The 20055-nt window shown below is 36.1% G+C and overlaps 4 non-coding genes across 4 annotated transcripts; all 4 read left to right on the top strand.

The window, feature by feature from the left end:
* The first annotated feature begins 847 nt into the window (after nucleotides 1–847).
* TRNAV-UAC (transfer RNA valine (anticodon UAC)) lies at nucleotides 848–920 on the top strand. The gene has a single exon. It is a non-coding gene; the product is annotated as a tRNA-Val (tRNA).
* Nucleotides 921–5004: 4084 nt separating this feature from the next.
* Nucleotides 5005–5077, top strand: TRNAV-UAC (transfer RNA valine (anticodon UAC)). The gene has a single exon. It is a non-coding gene; the product is annotated as a tRNA-Val (tRNA).
* Nucleotides 5078–6393: 1316 nt separating this feature from the next.
* On the top strand, nucleotides 6394–6466 carry TRNAV-UAC (transfer RNA valine (anticodon UAC)). Its single transcript has one exon. It is a non-coding gene; the product is annotated as a tRNA-Val (tRNA).
* Nucleotides 6467–13903: 7437 nt separating this feature from the next.
* Nucleotides 13904–13976, top strand: TRNAV-UAC (transfer RNA valine (anticodon UAC)). Its single transcript has one exon. It is a non-coding gene; the product is annotated as a tRNA-Val (tRNA).
* Nucleotides 13977–20055: the final 6079 nt, after the last annotated feature.

Here is a 20055-nt window from a genome sequence, read left to right on the forward strand (position 1 = left end):
ACTATATTCTTTCTCTGCTAATGAGAATACATTTTATCCTAAAATCATTTAGCTTTTAACCATAAAAAATATCATAATACAGCAAACAACTGATTAAAGAACTAAGGAAGTTTCAATTTATTTTGTTATTGTAAAAGAGATTGGTAACAAAGTGTCGTTTTTTTCTATTCAAAGCTAACATATGAATTGTAGCATCATTTCTAACTACTGTTTTCCCAACCTTTGAAACAGATGCCACTCAACCCAGTATCTCCATGTTGCCATTTTCCCAGTACTTCAATTTTCACCTGACAATGCCAGTAACCATCCAATGCTGCAGAGCGTTGGTGTGATCAAGTTAATACATTAGAAGCTGCAATCGTGTTATGTTGTATTATAACATTCACTCTTAGGTCATCTGTTTTCAATGAAAACAGAAATGTCTAATTTTTATCTGCAAGTTTAGCAAAAATGATGATAAATTTAACATTTGGAATGGTAGTATTTTTGTTAATCTACAAGTTTTTTTAAAGCAGTATACTTGAATTATGTCTTTAAAAGGCATTTGATTTCTACAAAGTCTTACCAAAATATGCAAGCAGCTCTTGATAACAAGGCAAGAAAATACATAGCAAGACAATCTTCTTAAATCTCATGTCAGTAGAATACAAATGTTCTAGTTGCTAGAAATAATGCATATTTTTTTCAAATATAAATATTATTAGCTTGAAAAACGTTGTAAAATGTTTCATTTGAATTAGCTATATACAGGTTTATTTGACATTGTGCTCATTACTCTTTACTAAGTTTTAACTGAAATTTTTGATCATGCAAGTTTGACCAACCATGTAAGTACAGCCTCCGTCTTGGTTTCATAGTGTAGTGGTAATCACATCTGCTTTACACGCAGAAGGTCCTGGGTTAGATCCCCAGTGAAATCAAATTTATTAATCATGACCTCTACCAACAGGTATACTATAAGGAAGGCTTTCCTGCTACTGCCCAATGTGAAATATGTTGTTTGTTCACTTACAAACTGTTTCTTCACTGCTAATGAGAATACAATTTATCTTAAAAACATTTAGCCTTCCCCATAAAAAAACTATCATAATAGAGCAAACAACTGATTAAAGAACTAAAGAAGTTTCAATTTATTTTGTTATTGTATAATAAATTGGTAACAAAGTGATCATGCACATTTCTGATCATACAAACTTGGCCACCCGCTGTCCACTCATCTTGGTTTCATAGTGTAAGGGTTATCACATCTGCTTCACTCGTGGAAGGTCCTGGGTTCAATCCCCAGTAAAACTGGATTTGTCAATACTGAACTTATTCAACTGGTCCACTTTTAAGAAGCCTTTCCTGCTAACATCCAATGTTAGATTTGTTGTTTGTTCAATTATAAACTCTGTTCTTTCTCTGCTAATGAGAATGCATTTTATCCTAAAATCATTTAGCTTTTAACCATAAAAAATATCATAATACAGCAAACAACTGATTAAAGAACTAAAGATGTTTCAATTTATTTTGTTGTTGTAAAAGAGATTGGTAACAAAGTGTCGTTTTTTTCTATTTAAAGCTAACATATAAATTGGAGCATCATTTCTAACTACTGTTTTTGCAACCATTGAAAAAGATGCCACTCAACCCAGTATCTCCATGTAGCCATTTTTCCCAGTACTTCAATTTTCACCTGACAATGCCAGCAATCATCCAATGCTGCAGAGCATTGGTGTCATCAAGTTAATACATTAGAAGCTGCAATCATATGTTGTTTTATAACATTCACTGTTAGGTCATCTGTTTTCAATGAAAACAGATATGTCTAATTTTTATCTGAAAAGTTTAGCAAAAATGATGATAAATTTAACATTTGGAATGGTAGTATTTTTGTTATCCTACAAGTTTTTTTTAAGCAGTATACTTGAATTATGTCATTAAAAGGCATTTTATTTCTACAAAGTCTTACCAAAATATGCAAGCAGCTCTTGATAACAATGCAAGAAAATACATAGCAAGACAATCTTCTTAAATCTCATGTCAGTAGAATACAAATGTTCAAGTTGCTAGAAATAATGCATATTTTTTTCAAATATAAATATTATTAGCTTGAAAAACTTTGTAAAATGTTTCATTTGAAATAGATATATACAGGTTTATTTGACATTGTGCTCATTACTCTTTACTAAGTTTTAACTAAAATTTTTGATCTTGCAAGTTTGACCAACCATGTGAGGACAGCCTCCATCTTGGTTTCATAGTGTAGTGGTTATCACATCTGCTTTACACACAGAAGGACCTGCGTTCAATCCCCAGTAAAATCAAATATATTAATAATGACCTATACCAACAGGTATACTTTAAGGAAGGCTTTCCTGCTACTGCCCAATGTGAAATATGTTGTTTGTTCACTTACAAACTGTTTCTTCACTGCTAATGAGAATACAATTTATCTTAAAAACATTTAGCTTTCAACCATAAAAAACTATCATAATAGAGCAAACAGCTGATTAAAGAACTAAAGAACTTTCCATTTATTTTGTTATTGTATAATAAATTGGTAACAAAGTGATCATGCACATTTCTGATCATACAAACTTGGCCACCCATTGTCTGCTCATCCTGGTTTCATAGTGTAAGGGTTATCACATCTGCTTTACTTGTGGAAGGTCCTGGGTTCAATCCACAGTGAAACTAGATTTGACAATACTGAACTTACTCAACTGGACCACTTTTAAGAACCCTTTCTGCTAATATCCAATGTTAGATGTGTTGTTTGATCAATTAGAAACTATATTCTTTCTCTGCTAATGAGAATACATTTTATCCTAAAATCATTTAGCTTTTAACCATAAAAAATATCATAATACAGCAAACAACTGATTAAAGAACTAAGGAAGTTTCAATTTATTTTGTTATTGTAAAAGAGATTGGTAACAAAGTGTCGTTTTTTTCTATTCAAAGCTAACATATGAATTGTAGCATCATTTCTAACTACTGTTTTCCCAACCTTTGAAACAGATGCCACTCAACCCAGTATCTCCATGTTGCCATTTTCCCAGTACTTCAATTTTCACCTGACAATGCCAGTAACCATCCAATGCTGCAGAGCGTTGGTGTGATCAAGTTAATACATTAGAAGCTGCAATCGTGTTATGTTGTATTATAACATTCACTCTTAGGTCATCTGTTTTCAATGAAAACAGAAATGTCTAATTTTTATCTGCAAGTTTAGCAAAAATGATGATAAATTTAACATTTGGAATGGTAGTATTTTTGTTATCCTACAAGTTTTTTTTAAGCAGTATACTTGAATTATGTCATTAAAAGGCATTTTATTTCTACAAAGTCTTACCAAAATATGCAAGCAGCTCTTGATAACAATGCAAGAAAATACATAGCAAGACAATCTTCTTAAATCTCATGTCAGTAGAATACAAATGTTCAAGTTGCTAGAAATAATGCATATTTTTTTCAAATATAAATATTATTAGCTTGAAAAACTTTGTAAAATGTTTCATTTGAAATAGATATATACAGGTTTATTTGACATTGTGCTCATTACTCTTTACTAAGTTTTAACTAAAATTTTTGATCTTGCAAGTTTGACCAACCATGTGAGGACAGCCTCCATCTTGGTTTCATAGTGTAGTGGTTATCACATCTGCTTTACACACAGAAGGACCTGCGTTCAATCCCCAGTAAAATCAAATATATTAATAATGACCTATACCAACAGGTATACTTTAAGGAAGGCTTTCCTGCTACTGCCCAATGTGAAATATGTTGTTTGTTCACTTACAAACTGTTTCTTCACTGCTAATGAGAATACAATTTATCTTAAAAACATTTAGCTTTCAACCATAAAAAACTATCATAATAGAGGAAACAGCTGATTAAAGAACTAAAGAACTTTCCATTTATTTTGTTATTGTATAATAAATTGGTAACAAAGTGATCATGCACATTTCTGATCATACAAACTTGGCCACCCATTGTCTGCTCATCCTGGTTTCATAGTGTAAGGGTTATCACATCTGCTTTACTTGTGGAAGGTCCTGGGTTCAATCCACAGTGAAACTAGATTTGACAATACTGAACTTACTCAACTGGACCACTTTTAAGAACCCTTTCTGCTAATATCCAATGTTAGATGTGTTGTTTGATCAATTAGAAACTATATTCTTTCTCTGCTAATGAGAATACATTTTATCCTAAAATCATTTAGCTTTTAACCATAAAAAATATCATAATACAGCAAACAACTGATTAAAGAACTAAGGAAGTTTCAATTTATTTTGTTATTGTAAAAGAGATTGGTAACAAAGTGTCGTTTTTTTCTATTCAAAGCTAACATATGAATTGTAGCATCATTTCTAACTACTGTTTTCCCAACCTTTGAAACAGATGCCACTCAACCCAGTATCTCCATGTTGCCATTTTCCCAGTACTTCAATTTTCACCTGACAATGCCAGTAACCATCCAATGCTGCAGAGCGTTGGTGTGATCAAGTTAATACATTAGAAGCTGCAATCGTGTTATGTTGTATTATAACATTCACTCTTAGGTCATCTGTTTTCAATGAAAACAGAAATGTCTAATTTTATCTGCAAGTTTAGCAAAAATGATGATAAATTTAACATTTGGAATGGTAGTATTTTTGTTATCCTACAAGTTTTTTTTAAGCAGTATACTTGAATTATGTCATTAAAAGGCATTTTATTTCTACAAAGTCTTACCAAAATATGCAAGCAGCTCTTGATAACAATGCAAGAAAATACATAGCAAGACAATCTTCTTAAATCTCATGTCAGTAGAATACAAATGTTCAAGTTACTAGAAATAATGCATATTTTTTTCAAATATAAATATTATTAGCTTGAAAAACTTTGTAAAATGTTTCATTTGAAATAGATATATACAGGTTTATTTGACATTGTGCTCATTACTCTTTACTAAGTTTTAACTAAAATTTTTGATCATGCAAGTTTGACCAACCATATGAGATCAGCCTCCATCTTGGTTTCATATTGTAGTGGTTATCACATCTGCTTTACACGCAGAAGGTCCTGGGTTCAATCCCCAGTGAAATCAAATTTATTAATCATGACCTATACCAATAGGTATACTTCAAGGAAGGCTTTCCTGCTACTGCCCAATGTGAAATATGTTGTTTGTTCACTTACAAACTGTTTCTTCACTGCTAATGAGAATAAATTTTATCTTAAAAACTTTTAGCTTTCAACCATAAAAAACTATCATAATAGAGCAAACAACTGATTAAAAGAACTAAAGAAGTTTCAATTTATTTTGCTATTGTATAATAAATTGGTAACAAAGTGATCATGCACATTTCTGATCATACAAACTTGGCCACCCTCTGTCCACTCATCTTGGTTTCATAGTGTAAGAGTTATCACATCTGTTTTACTCGTGGAAGGTCCTGGGTTCAATCCCCAGTGAAACCAGATTTGTCAATACTGAACATATTCAACTGGTCCACTTTTAAGAAGCCTTTCCTGCTAATATCCAATGTTAGCTGTGTTGTTTGTTCAATTATAAACTCTGTTCTTTCTCTGCTAATGAGAATACATTTTATCCTAAATTCATTATGCTTTTAACCATAAAAAATATCATAATACAGCAAACATCTGATTAAAGAACTAAAGAAATTTCAATTTATTTTGTTATTGTAAAAGAGATTGGTAACAAAGTGTCATTTTTTTCTAATTAAAGCTAACATATGAATTGTAGCATCATTTCTAACTACTGTTTTCCCAACCTTTGAAAAAGATGCCACTCAACCCAGTATCTCCATGTAGCCATTTTTCCCAGTACTTCAATTTTTACCTGACAATGCCAGCAACCATCCAATGCTGCAGAGCGTTGGTGTGATCAAGTTAATACATTAGAAGCTGCAATCATGTTATGTTGTATTATAACATTCACTCTTAGGTCATCTGTTTTCAATGAAAACAGAAATGTCTAATTTTTTTCTGCAAGTTTAGCAAAAATGATGATAAATTTTACATTTGGAATGGTAGTATTTTTGCTAATCTACAAGTTTTTTTTAAGCAGTATACTTGAATTATGTCATTAAAAGGCATTTGATTTCTACAAAGTCTTACCAAAATATGCAAGCAGCTCTTGATAACAAGGCAAGAAAATACATAGCAAGACAATCTTCTTAAATCTCATGTCAGTAGAATACAAATGTTCAAGTTACTAGAAATAATGCATATTTTTTGAAAATATAAATATTATTAGCTTGAAAAACTTTGTAAAATGTTTCATTTGAAATAGATATATACAGGTTTATTTGACATTGTGCTCATTACTCTTTACTAAGTTTTAACTAAAATTTTTGATCATGCAAGTTTGACCAACCATGTAAGGACAGCCTCCATCTTGGTTTCATAGTGTAGTGGTAATCACATCTGCTTTACACGCAGAAGGTCCTGGGTTTAATCCCCAGTGAAATCAAATTTATTAATCATGACCTATACCAACAGGTATGCTATAAGGAAGGCTTTACTGCTACTGCCCAATGTGAAATAAGTTGTTTGTTCACTTATAAACTGTTTCTTCACTGCTAATGAGAATACATTTTATCTTATAAACATTTAGCTTTCAACCATAAAAAACTATCATAATAGAGCAAACAACTGATTAAAGAACTAAAGAAGACTTCCGGTGGGCGGACCAAACGACCTGGCCACACATTTAATGGGCTCCCAAGCCGGCTCCATATAGCCGCGACATAGCGCCGCCGGAGAGACTCACAGCCTCAACTAAAGCCACCCTGAGGTCTCTAGGATAACGCGGGTAAGAACGGTGTATGCTCCGGCCCCCCACACTGCACCACAACACCGGAGTACAGCTGCATTGGAAAAGCGGCACTGCCCGTGGCCGCCATCTTGGATCGCGGCCGGGCATAATTTCTCCCGTCTCCACCTCCAGCAACAGCCACCGGGGCTATCACTAGACCCGAGGAGCAAGTGGGACACCTGGACACTGTTTCAGGAAAGTTCCCCTGCCATAAGCTCCCCGCTGGCCACACATCACCCGCGGCCGCCATTTTGAGACCTGAACAAGTTGCTGCAGCCAGCGCTTACCTTCCTTCACAACCCTCTCTATTTGCTGCTCATACCAGGGAGCAGGGTGGTGTAGCTGTGTCCTCATACTGTGATCTTGTCTGGTCCAAAAATAGTGCTCATAAGCCATACTATAGGCTCTAATTTACAGACCCAGTGTCATATATATCCTGAACACTTGGGGTTCCCTCTAGTGGCTCTTGATTAAATCGTACGTCACATCCCTATATCATGGAGAAGTTTGTGGCCAGACCACAGCATGCACCTAAAGGTCAAACTACTAAAGGGAAAGACAAAAATGCAGCCCCATCATCATCTCCTGACTCTCCTACTTCACCTCCAGCTGACAATATCCTGGATGGAGCCTCTAACTCGACTCAATTTAGTACCACCTCAATAGCTAAAGCCCAAGAAATATCCGAGCTTCTTTCTCCCTTGCTTGACAAAAAACTGGCTGGCCTCAAAGAAGCTATAGAGTCAGCAGTTTCGCAACTTAAGGAACATGGTCGACGCTTCACGGAAGCAGAACAACGTATCTCCAATGTTGAAGATGAGCTAACAGAGGCACAAAGCGTAATACGTACACAGGAATCAGTGATCTCTGCTATGCAGGAAAAATTGGAAGACTTAGAGAACAGAAATCGCCGCAACAATTTAAGGTTAAAAGGCCTACCGGAATCTGTTAAGCAAAGAGATCTCATGGATTTCGTCTCTAAATGGATTTCGTCTCGCCCTCTGAGCTCAATTGCTCGGCTTCCTCCAGTACCCTCATCATAGAACGAGTTCACCGCATAGGCCCTGACCGTGCTTCTGATCAGATAAGACCTCGGCCTGTCATAATGAAAATGTTGAATTACCTAGACAAAACTCGCATACTGGACGCCTACCGCAAATCAGAAGGTCTCACCTACCAGGGGCACAAATTGTTGTTGTTTCAGGACTTCTCATATCAAGTAGCGATGAAAAGAAGGGAATACTCTACTATTTGTAAAGCATTATTTGATCTGGGACTGAGATTTGCATTAATGTACCCTGCGAAGCTGAAAGTCCTACATAATGGCAAACAACACTTTTTCGATTCTCCATCATCTGCAAAGACTTTTCTGGACTCTCTAACTGATCAAATTACTCCTCAAAATTATATTGTGAATTAAGAAGATACATTTAGTTGTACAAATCCATCTCCTATCACAAACATGGAGAGTTTGTTATTGGAAGTATATATCTTATGTTTGTTTTCAAGATTTCTGGTTATTTCAACAACTGCTAAACGTCAATGGCAGAATTGTCAAGATAATCTCTGGTTTGTTGTTTTTTCCCCTTCCTTTTGCACATTTACCATTCCTCCTCTTTCCCATCCCCTTTTTGATTTTCTTTTATTTCTTTTTTTTAATTATCGATACTTTTATACCTCACTGGGTTTAAATAGGCCCGTAGAGCCTTATTTTTTGGTTCTTAAAATTTTCAAAAATTGTAAGACTGCATTATGTTTGTTATATTCCATATATTATGGCAGGTCATGTTTTTGTTTTTGTGTTATGTGTATTTCTGTAATGGCACTTTCAAGGTTTTACTGCAGGCGCTCTCTGTATGCTGGGACTGAGAGCGTCACGGTCTCTTTACGATGGTTCACTTTCTTGATCTACAGGACAGGTATAGGATAATACAATATGTCTCACTCCATTGCTGATCTCACTAAAACACAAAAAAACATAAGATTTTTAACTTGGAACATAGAGGGTTTAAGCACCCCAATTAAACGGCGTAAAATACTACAACAACTTAAAAAATTTAAACCCGACATAGCAGTGCTACAGGAGACCCATTGGAGACAGGGTGACCCCAATACTCTTAGAGACTCATGGATAAAAGATTATACAGCTGCATCTTTCACATCTAAAAAAAGAGGGGTGCTGGTGATTTTCCATAAATCTTTAAAATACACAGTTGTAGACTCGATCCTGGACACCGAGGGCAGATTTCTCTTTCTTAAACTGAATTTAGAAGGTGAATTAATCACGCTTGTCACGTTGTATGCTCCCACAGGTCACAACAATGCATTCTTCTCCGATCTCTACACCCGACTCCAGAATTGGGCAGAAGGCGCCCTCGTCATAGGAGGAGACTTCAACACTACTCTTTCTCCTAGTTTGGACAGAACAGGAACATCCAGTGAGTGGCAGGGCAGCATATCTCCAACGCTACAACTTCTAATTGAATCCCTCGCCCTAGTAGACCCATGGAGACACCTCCACCCCTTAGCACGCGATTACACGTTTTACTCCCACCCCCATCACTCCTCAGCTAGATTGGACTTCTGGCTGGTCTCAAGCTCATTAATTAATAGGATTCAAACATCTCATATAGAAAATATAGTCATCTCCGATCATGCGCCTACATGGTTCACGTTACAACTATCTACCCCCAAAACATCTTCCTTCAATTGGAGATTCCCCTCATACTTATTCACTTCTCCAGACTTCAAAAAATACTTAGAACAACAATTTCTTAATTATAATAATGATAATGCTTCTCATATTGGCGACATATCATTGTTTTGGGCCGCATCTAAACCAGTAGTGAGAGGGCATATTATGGGATATGTTTCCCATAAACGCCGTAAACTTAACACACGTTTCACGGAAATGAGTAAAGCCTTATCACAATCATATGCCATTATCATTATGCTGCAAAATAACAACACAGAGACACGGCGGAATTATTTGAATAACAAAAATTTATATGACACATTGTGCACTGAAAGAGCCCAATATTATCTAGATTTCCAGAAACATCGCTATTTCCATTGGGGAAATAAAGCGGGCAAGCTGCTGGCTAATATAGTGAGAAGTCAGAAAACATCCTCTCCCATTCATTCTCTTAAAGGTTCCCTAGGATCATTACATACCAATGAGGACATTGCGGCCTCTTTCTTACAATATTACACAGGCTTATACTCCGCACAGGATGATAACCCTGTTCTGGGGATGAACTTTTTGAAAGAGGCTAATCTACCATCCCTCTCTGAAGAGGCCCGCGACTCCCTAACAACTCCTGTTTCGGAGTTGGAGGTTGCTCTATCAAATCCCTGGCCAACAGAAAGACACCCGGCCCAGATGGCCTTAGTGCCGAGTACTACAAAATATTAAATCCGCTTGTAACCCCTCATTTAGTTTCCTTATTTAATTCAATATTGAAGGGAGCCCCAACACCACCAGACTTTAACCAGGCCCGAATTATCCTTCTCTTGAAACCTGAGAAAGACCCTACGCTGACCCAATCATACAGGCCAATATCTCTGCTCAACCAGGATTTTAAAATCCTCACTGGTATTATCGCTCAACGTTTACAATTAGTATTGCCACATCTCATACACACCGCACAAACTGGGTTTATGAAAGGACGACACTCAGTGATCAACGTGCGACACTTGATTGCAGGATTAACTAAATCTCACCAAATGAGAAATAACCAAACGCTCCTTGTCAGCTGTGACTCTGACAAGGCCTTTGATAGGGTGTTGTGGGACCATCTATTGCGCATCTTCCAGTTACAAAATTTTGGTCCAGAATTTATTACATTATTCAAAACAATATATCATACCCCTATAGCATTCCTAACAGTTAACGGCCTGAATACTCCATCCCTTAGACTACATAGGGGCCCCCGACAGGGTTGTCCCCTATCCCCTGTATTATTTAACCTGGCTATAGATCCTCTTATCCGCACCTTTTTGCTATGTCAACAATGGCAGGGAATAAATATTGGAAATAACACTTTGAAAGTCTCCGCGTATGCGGATGACTTATTACTGTATTTTGAGAACCCACATTCCGCCATACCTAAACTTCTTCATATCTTGAAAGACTTCCATATTATCTCTGGTTTTTTGATAAATTATTACAAAACAGAGGCCTTGGCCCTACACTCGGACGCCACAAAAAATTGGAAAAATTCTTTCCCATTTAAATGGGCCAAAACAACTCTAAAATACCTAGGCCTTAATATTCCGGCACATCCCTCTACCCTATACTCAGTCAATTTCCCTGCTTTAATATAAGGTACACTTTTAGATTTTAAAAAATGGAAACACCTCCCACTCTCATATCTCGGTAGATGTCAATTAATTAAAATGATATCTTTTCCCAGGATTTTATATTTTTTTCAGATGCTCCCCTTGCTTCCTTTAGAATCTGATTTAAAATTGATTAACAAGGCACTCAGCAAGTTCATTTGGGCGAACAAAAAACCCAGGATTTCATTATTCAAACTCAGCCAACCACCTACTTTAGGCGGAATTAACCTCCCTTGCTTAAAATCTTAGGCCATTGCGTCAAATTACCGATACGCAATTGACTGGATTAGAGGAACAAATGGATTTGCTGACACGCTAATAGAGCAATCTTTTAGTGTTGAAATGCTATTAGCTAGTTTATTACACACACGACCCTTGTCTTTTCCACCTCATGTAGCACAAAATCTACTACTGCATACTACATGCATGGCTTGGCGATGAGCCAGAACTCAAATGAGAGTCCCTACCAATGTCTCCTTGTTCCTTCCTATCGGTCATAACCCAGGGTTTGATGCTGGTTTTCTAACACAGACTTTCAAAACCTGGAACACACAGGGATTGCGTTACATATATCAGTTACTGGATCTCTCCACAATGACTATTTACTCTCACAACCAAATATAGGAAAAATTTCCCTGTATCCAAATCCCTTTATTTATATATTTCCAAATACTTAGTTATGTCAATACTTTACTCCCTAAAATTCCCATTATATCTGGGAAAAGTGGTTTGGATGATGTGCTGTCTCGCTGCCCCTCTATGTCATTTTCCACGTCTATGCTATACACCTATATACGCCGGGAAATAAATTTGGAAGTGGAGACGATGGGACTTGCCAAGTGACATTCCACATTCCCTAACATACCCCTAGCCACCATTCTAAAATCTTTTGTTAGACTTAATAAGCAAATAATTTCGGCTTCATACGCTGAAATGCAATATAAATTATTGCATCGCGCCTATTTCACCCCCAAATTAAGACTCATCAAAGGTACTTCTGCAGACTCAAATTGTTTTAAATGTGGTCAACCTGATGCGGATCTAATGCATTGTATGTGGCACTGTGCGGAGGTACAGAGGTTCTGGTCCTTAGTACACACATATATATCCACCAAGTTGGGAATTGTTTTTGAACTAACACCCGAGTGGGTTATGTGGGATATTGTACCATCATCTGGGTCGTCCTGTCACCCTGGGGGTGCCCGTCTATTACTAGCAAAGACTGCAGCAGCTGCGAAAAAAACAATATTATCTCAATGGATATCCACTGACACTTTAACGCTCAGTCTTTTACAACCTAGAATTACATACCTATTTAATAAGGATTGGCTAGAACTATCCCTTAATAAAGACAAGGAAGCAGAGAAGTTCTTTAATATTTGGCTTCCATATGTTCACACATTAACACCTCAGGTTAAAGACACGATCCGTGTCGCAGTCCAACTTACAGCCTGGTATAATGAAGAAACCTTGTCTTCAGGTGAACCGCCATTTTAATTCCTGTATTGATACGTTCCTCATGGATTCATTGTATTGCACATTACTGTTGTGGTCCTATTGATGTCTTGTCATTTTCTGACCAACATGTTATATTGTTTATTGCGGTTTTACAATAAAAATATGTTTTAAAAAAAGAACTAAAGAAGTTTCAATTTATTTTGTTATTGTATAATAAATTGGTAACAAAGTGATCATGCACATTTCTGATCATACAAACTCGGCCACCCATTGTTCACTCATCTTGGTTTCATAGTGTAAGGGTTATCACACCTTCTTTACTCGTGGAAGGTTCTGGGTTCAATCCCCAGTGAAACCAGATTTATCAATACTGAACTTATTCAACTGGTCTCCTTTTAAGAAGCCTTTCCTGCTAATATCCAATGTTAGATGTGTTGTTTATTCAATTACAAACTCTGTTCTTTCTCTGCTAATGAGAATACATTTTATCCTAAAATCATTTAGCTTTTAACCATAAAAAATATCATAATACAGCAAACAACTGATTAAAGAACTAAAGAAGTTTAAATTTATTTTGTTATTGAAAAAGAGATTGGTAACAAAGTGTCGTTTTTTTCTATTTAAAGCTAATATATGAATTGTAGCATCATTTCTAACTACTGTTTTCCCAACCATTGAAAAAGATGCCACTCAACCCAGTATCTCCATGTAGCCATTTTTCCCAGTACTTCAGTTTTCACCTGACAGCAACCATCCAATGCTGCAGAGGGTTGGTGTGATCAAGTTAATACATTAGAAGCTGCAATCATGTTATGTTGTATTATAACATTCACTCTTAGGTCATCTGTTTTCAATGAAAACAGAAATGTCTAATTTTTATTTGCAAGTTTAGCAAAAATTATGATAAATGTAACATTTGGAATGATAGTATTTTTGTTATCCTACAACTTTTTTTAAGCAGTATACTTGAATTATGTCATTAAAAGGCATTTTATTTCTATAAAGTGTTACCAAAATATGCAAGCATCTCTTGATAACAAGGCAAGAAAATACATAGCAAGACAATCTTCTTAAATCTCATGTCAGTAGAATACAAATGTTCAAGTTGCTAGAAATAATGCATATTTTTTTCAAATATAAATATTATTAGCTTGAAAAACTTTGTAAAATGTTTCATTTGAAATAGGTATATACAGGTTTATTTGACATTGCGCTCATTACTCTTTACTAAGTTTTAACTAAAATTTTTGATCATGCAAGTTTGACCAACCATGTGAGGACAGCCTCCATCTTGGTTTCATAGTGTAGTGGCTATCACATCTGCTTTACATGCAGAAGGTCCTGGGTTCAATCCCCAGTGAAATCAAATTTATTAATCATGATCTATACTAACAGGTATACTTTAAGGAAGGCTTTCCTGCTACTGCCCAATGTTAAATTTGTTGTTTGTTCACTTACAAACTGTTTCTTCACTGCTAATGAGAATACATTTTATCTTAAAAATATTTAGCATTCAACCATAAAAAACTATCATAATAGAGCAAACAACTGATTAAAGAACTAAAGAAGTTTAAATTTATTTTGTTATTGTATAATAAATTGGTAACAAAGTGATCATGCACATTTGTGATCATACAAACTTGGCCACCCATTATCCACACATCTTGGTTTCATAGTGTAAGGGTTATCACATCTGCTTTATACGCAGAAGGCAGAAAAAAAGAGAGATTTGCCCCCCAGCACACTGCAGCAAAAACAATACTTAAATCCTACATGATAATAGAGATTTAGAGATATTAGTTACACACATTTGCAAATATATGAATAAGCGCCAGGCCAATCATCAAGGCTCCTCTATACTGGCGTCCCTAGCATTAAGGGGTTCACGTCCGAGATGCAAGGCACCCCAAAAAAATTCCAACCAAGGGCCATCCCCAGGGCATCACACGAAAAAGGGGAAAAAGGTGATAGTGAAGTATAAAGAAAAGATGTGTAAAGATAAATCAATAAGTGTTAATGAAATGATAAAGAATTAAAATGACATAAATAATGTACAAACAAAATAGACAAGTGATGAAAGTATTCTATGTGAATTAAGTGGTGATGCCATGGGAAAGGCCCAGTCAGATCCCCCCGGGGGCCCCACTCCCAAACGTTCACCCCAAAATAATTATTACTACATAATGGTAGCACCCACTCTGGGTCATATAATTACAATTGATGTACTGCATGATAACAGTACATATATAAACTGAGAGCTAACTTACCTTGGAGGTACCCCAAAAAACCTCCACATGGCACTATAAGCATCAGCACCTCCTCCTAATGCTGACTGCCTTCATGCCTCTCCAAACTTGCAAAAAAAATGGTAGTTGCTCAGATCAGCTTAATTGCATAACACAGGTGCTTGTAAAGGGTGGGGTTTTCACTGAACACAGAAAAAAAGAGAGATTTGCCCCCAGCACACTGCAGAAAAAACAATACTTAAATCCTACATGACAATAGAGATTTAGAGGTATTAGTTACACACATTTGCAAATATATGAATAAGCGCCAGGCCAATCGTCAAGGCTCCTCTATACTGGCGTCCCTAGCATTAAGGGGTTCACTTCCAAGATGCAAGGCACCCCAAAAAAATTCCAACCAAGGGCCATCCCCAGGGCATCACACGAAAAAGGGGAAAAAGGTGATAGTGAAGTATAAAGAAAAGATGTGTAAAGATAAATCAATAAGTGTTAATGAAATGATAAAGAATTAAAATGACATAAATAATGTACAAACAAAATAGACAAGTGATGAAAGTATTCTATGTGAATTAAGTGGTGATGCCATGGGAAAGGCCCAGTCTGAACCCCCCCCCCCGGGGGCCCCACTCCCAAACGCTCACCCCAAAATAATTATTGCTACATAATGGTAGCACCCACTCTGGGTCATATAATTACAATTGATGTACTGCATGATAAAAGTACATATATAAGCTGAGAGCTAACTTTCTTGGAGGTACCCCAAAAAACCTCCACATGGCACTATAAGCATCTCTATTTTGTTTGTTTTTCCCAGTACTTCAGTTTTCACCTGACAATGCCAGCAACCATCCAATGCTGCAGAGGGTTGGTGTGATCAAGTTAATATATTAGAAGCTGCAATCATGTTATATTGTATTATAACATTTACTCTTAGGTCATCTGTTTTCAATGAAAACAGAAATGTCTAATTTTTATGTGCAAGTTTAGCAAAAATGATAAATTTAACATTTGGAATGATAGTATTTTTGTTATCCTACAAGTTTTTTTAAGCAGTATACTTGAATTATGTCATTAAAAGGCATTTTATTTCTATAAAGTCTTACCAAAATATGCAAGCAGCTCTTGATAACAAGGCAAGAAAATACATAGCAAGACGATCTTGTTAAATCTCATATCAATAGAATACAAATGTTCAAGTTGCTAGAAATAATGCATATTTTTTCAAATATAAATATTATTAACTTGAAAAACTTTGTAAAATGCTTCATTTGAAATAGATATATACAGACAGGAAAAAAAATACACAATTATAGAAAGCGCTAAAAAATAAAGTAAATCTCTTTGATAAATATAAATCACAATTTTAATAACAATCAATCATGAAACATAATAGATTCTAAAAACAGCTAGTAAAACACTTCAAAAGTGATACCGTAAATCAGCTGATTGCCAATTTGCATAATAAGCAATAAGGACCGATGGATTTATAGTCCAAATTTTATATAGAAATACTGATTCCGGAAAGAATAATAAAGCCCACTCCTTGGTGGTAAACTGATGTCCCGTATATAATTATCCAAATAAGGGACAGCAATATTCTGGAATAGAGATTTGACTCTCATATATATTAGATCAAAAAATAGTTCACTTTACCAGCTCAAATGGTAATATAATAATAAGATTCCATGTGATATAGTTCCAGAGAGACTGTTGGAGAATTGATCAGAGTTCGAAATCAATGCAGCTGGCTGGTTAATAGCATTGGCCAAGTTGTAATAAGAGGAGCTATACAGCCAAAGTCTGCCGGCTCCGTATGTACTCACAGCCTCCACCTTGATTGGTTGTTTTTTATTGTTATTTAATTTGTGCACCTGATATATACTTGATTTAGTATACAATATTTTTTTAAGATATATACAGGTTTATTTGACATTGTGCACATTACTCTTTACTAAGTTTTAACTTAAATTTTTAATCATGCAAGTTTGACCAACCACGTGAGGACAGCCTGCATCTTGGTTTCAAAGTGTAGTGCATATCACATCTGCTTTACAGAATGTCCTGGTTTTAATCCCCAGTGGAATCAAATTTATCAATCATGACCTACCATCAGGTACTTTTAGAAAGACTTTCCAACTACTGCCTAATGTGAAATATGTTGTTTGTTCACTTACAAACTGTTTCTTCACTGCTAATGAGAATGCATTTTATCTTAAAAACATTTAGCTTTCAACCATAAAAACTATCATAATAGAGCAAACAACCGAGTAAGGATTCTGGATTTGAACCTCTATACACTCCTGCCTATACCTTCTAATATCCTGCCTATAAACCTCTAAGGTTGACGCAATTTGCGTACGCAGTCATACATTAAACAAAGACTCTAGACCTTGAAGCTTTTTCCAAAGCACAAAGTATTATTCAAGTAAAAGTACAGTCAGTTACACGCTATGATCTAAGTACAATTTAGCGCAAAGAAATTATACAGATCCAAGTACAGTTATACATAAGCATGTGCTCTGGACCAGATCCCGGCATCAGCAAGAAACCTCCGTCAATCAGCATTCAGCAAGAAGACTAGAAACCTAGGGTCGGAGCACACATATTTATACCCCCTCAGAAATAGACAACACAATAGAGGAGTTTGTTGCTGATCCCATTGGTTCCCAGTGCGGGTGCATTTGTTACAGGGCATTTAACAGGTTGGTTCAAATGGACACAGAACAGCCTCTAACAGCTTGTTGCCTCCTCTATTTCCCCTGCATTCAAATCTAGACTGTTGGTTTTACAAAGTACATTTTGGTTCTTTATGTCTTTACGGTCCATAAGTTGTGAACGCATGATCCGATCTTTACACCGTTGATACCGGAAAGCTGTGGATAAAGTGCGGATCAGTACAATATCAAACACGGCTTACTTATCATGTATTAAACCTTAGATACCAAAATAGTCTTTATTTCACAGCATTTGTAATAAATGAATAAAACTTGGATCTTTTACTTTATAGCTATGGAACCTTTTGTGTAAGTGTGCATTATGTAAGCATTAGGGATATGGGAAGATGCTAGTTAGGCTTATCTGATTTGGGGCAAATATGCATGCATGCAGCTAATAAACAGCGTTCGCATGCAGGTTATTGTACATTTGCTACTGAGCGTCATGTTAGCAGCGCAACTGTACGTAATGTGCGGTGTTTATGCATGAAATTCTATCTATGATGGACTTAACATATATATATATGTGTATATATATATATACACATACACACACATATCTCATTCCTTACTTACCGTTTTCAAAATGTGTTACCCCCAGCTGTGAAGCTGGGGCCATTCTGTCTGGGAGTGGGACTAAACCCTGTTAAGGATTTAGACAAATTCAATTGTGTAGATCAATGTCTGGGTTATATTACAATTGCCACAACTATACTTGTCTATATACAGGGAATCCCAATTTGTATGTAAAACACTCACAGTGTATTGTCTATTCTATTTACTTTTCTCAGGAGGCTGTTTTTCTAGTTGTTTTTGGTAATTATCAAAAACATTGCCATCTGTACTTAGCTTGTGAGTTGTAAAATGACGCTGGTCGCAAAATGGCGTCTTGCAGATTCTTATTTTTAAGATGGAGTCTAGCTGTCATTCGCAAGATGGCGTCGCGTACGCTAATTTTTACACTGATTCCGTCTCAGCCACTAATCCAGCTTTGACAGTCCACCCTTTGATAGTGAACAACATGCTATCACACTGATTTAAAATTTAGGCATACATTTATATATTGCTTAATGTTATTTGGAGATGGCACAAGGTGGTTCTTAATCCATCAATAATGTGTCTCTAGGTGGGGACATAAAACTACCATTATACGCACACCGCGGACCTTGGGAGATCATGTGAAAGATGTGGGGATGCACCAGTACTATAAAGGAAGTTTTGATGGGGAATTAGGGACATTATTTGAGGTGTTTTTAAAATAAAATTTTGATAATACTTTTTATGCACATCTAAATATAATACATTATATGATGGTATTTCTAGATCAGGGTTGTAATGCAGTTCTATATTTACCTCAGTATTCATATTGCCATTACTGACCACCATCATAATTTCGTTCTTTCGTCTTACTCTATTTTTACATTTTCCACACTTCAACACAATAGGAACATACTGGATACATAGGCCAATTACTATGATAACAATCAGTATAAGGATCAAGAATTTGCCTATGCTGGCGATCACTTCCTGGACCCATTCTCCTAGGCCTGAGAACCATGGGTTCAACCATGAGACCCATCCTTCTATTTTCTCCCCTACTTCAGCCACTGAATCATTATGGTTCTTACAAAACTCCCATTTTAGCTGCAGAATTTCGTCCATCTTCCGGTCTATCACCTCCTTGGGGTCGCTTGTATCATTGGTGACATAGGTGCAACACTTTACTCCAAATTGGGTGGCCAAAGTTACGCAATACCCTCCAGTAACAGCAGTTAAATAATTTAACACTAGTCTGTGTTGCACCAGTTCTTTCTTGTATGCTTGCAATTCTCTCCCTGTATACCTGAATGTGTCATCATACATCTCGGTGATATTATCTATTAATTTAGCAAGTTCCTGAATATATCTAAAATTTAATGTACCCCGAGCGATTCTGGTGGGATCCAGTGCGTCTAAAACTTGGAAGCCAGTTGTCTCACTAATTAACTAAGTGGCTTTATGCACATCACCAGGTATCATATTTCATTTGCCTCTGTGTTCATACTGCGTGTGAAGATATGGTGATGGTGTGTTTTTATGGATACCGAGCATTTCAACATGTGTGAGGGTCATAACTTCTGGGACTACTCTTCCCAGGTAACACAAACCTTTGGAACTCGGGGAGAGCCACTTATATGCCTTTCTTCCACATATAAAATGCACATTATCTGGGAGAACATAAGGAATAGTATGCATCATTATCATTAAACACATTTCCCTTGCAAACAATCCTATCTCAGGGTCTTCCATCTGGTACATGCAAGTCTCTGATTGTATTATTTTAGCACAATAACCATCTGGTACCTTACCAATAATTTCTTTGGTGGATCTCAATGTGTACCGGTACCTAAAATGTTTCCCACTAGATTTAATTGAGCGTAACAGATCATGGTTTATGGACTCATTATCAGCTCTCTGTGAGAAGGTCATCGTCTGATTATTCCCC

Source organism: Taudactylus pleione, unplaced genomic scaffold, assembly GCF_031769625.1.
Source record: "Taudactylus pleione unplaced genomic scaffold, aTauple2 ptg000085l, whole genome shotgun sequence".
Classification (NCBI taxonomy): Eukaryota; Metazoa; Chordata; class Amphibia; order Anura; family Myobatrachidae; genus Taudactylus; species Taudactylus pleione.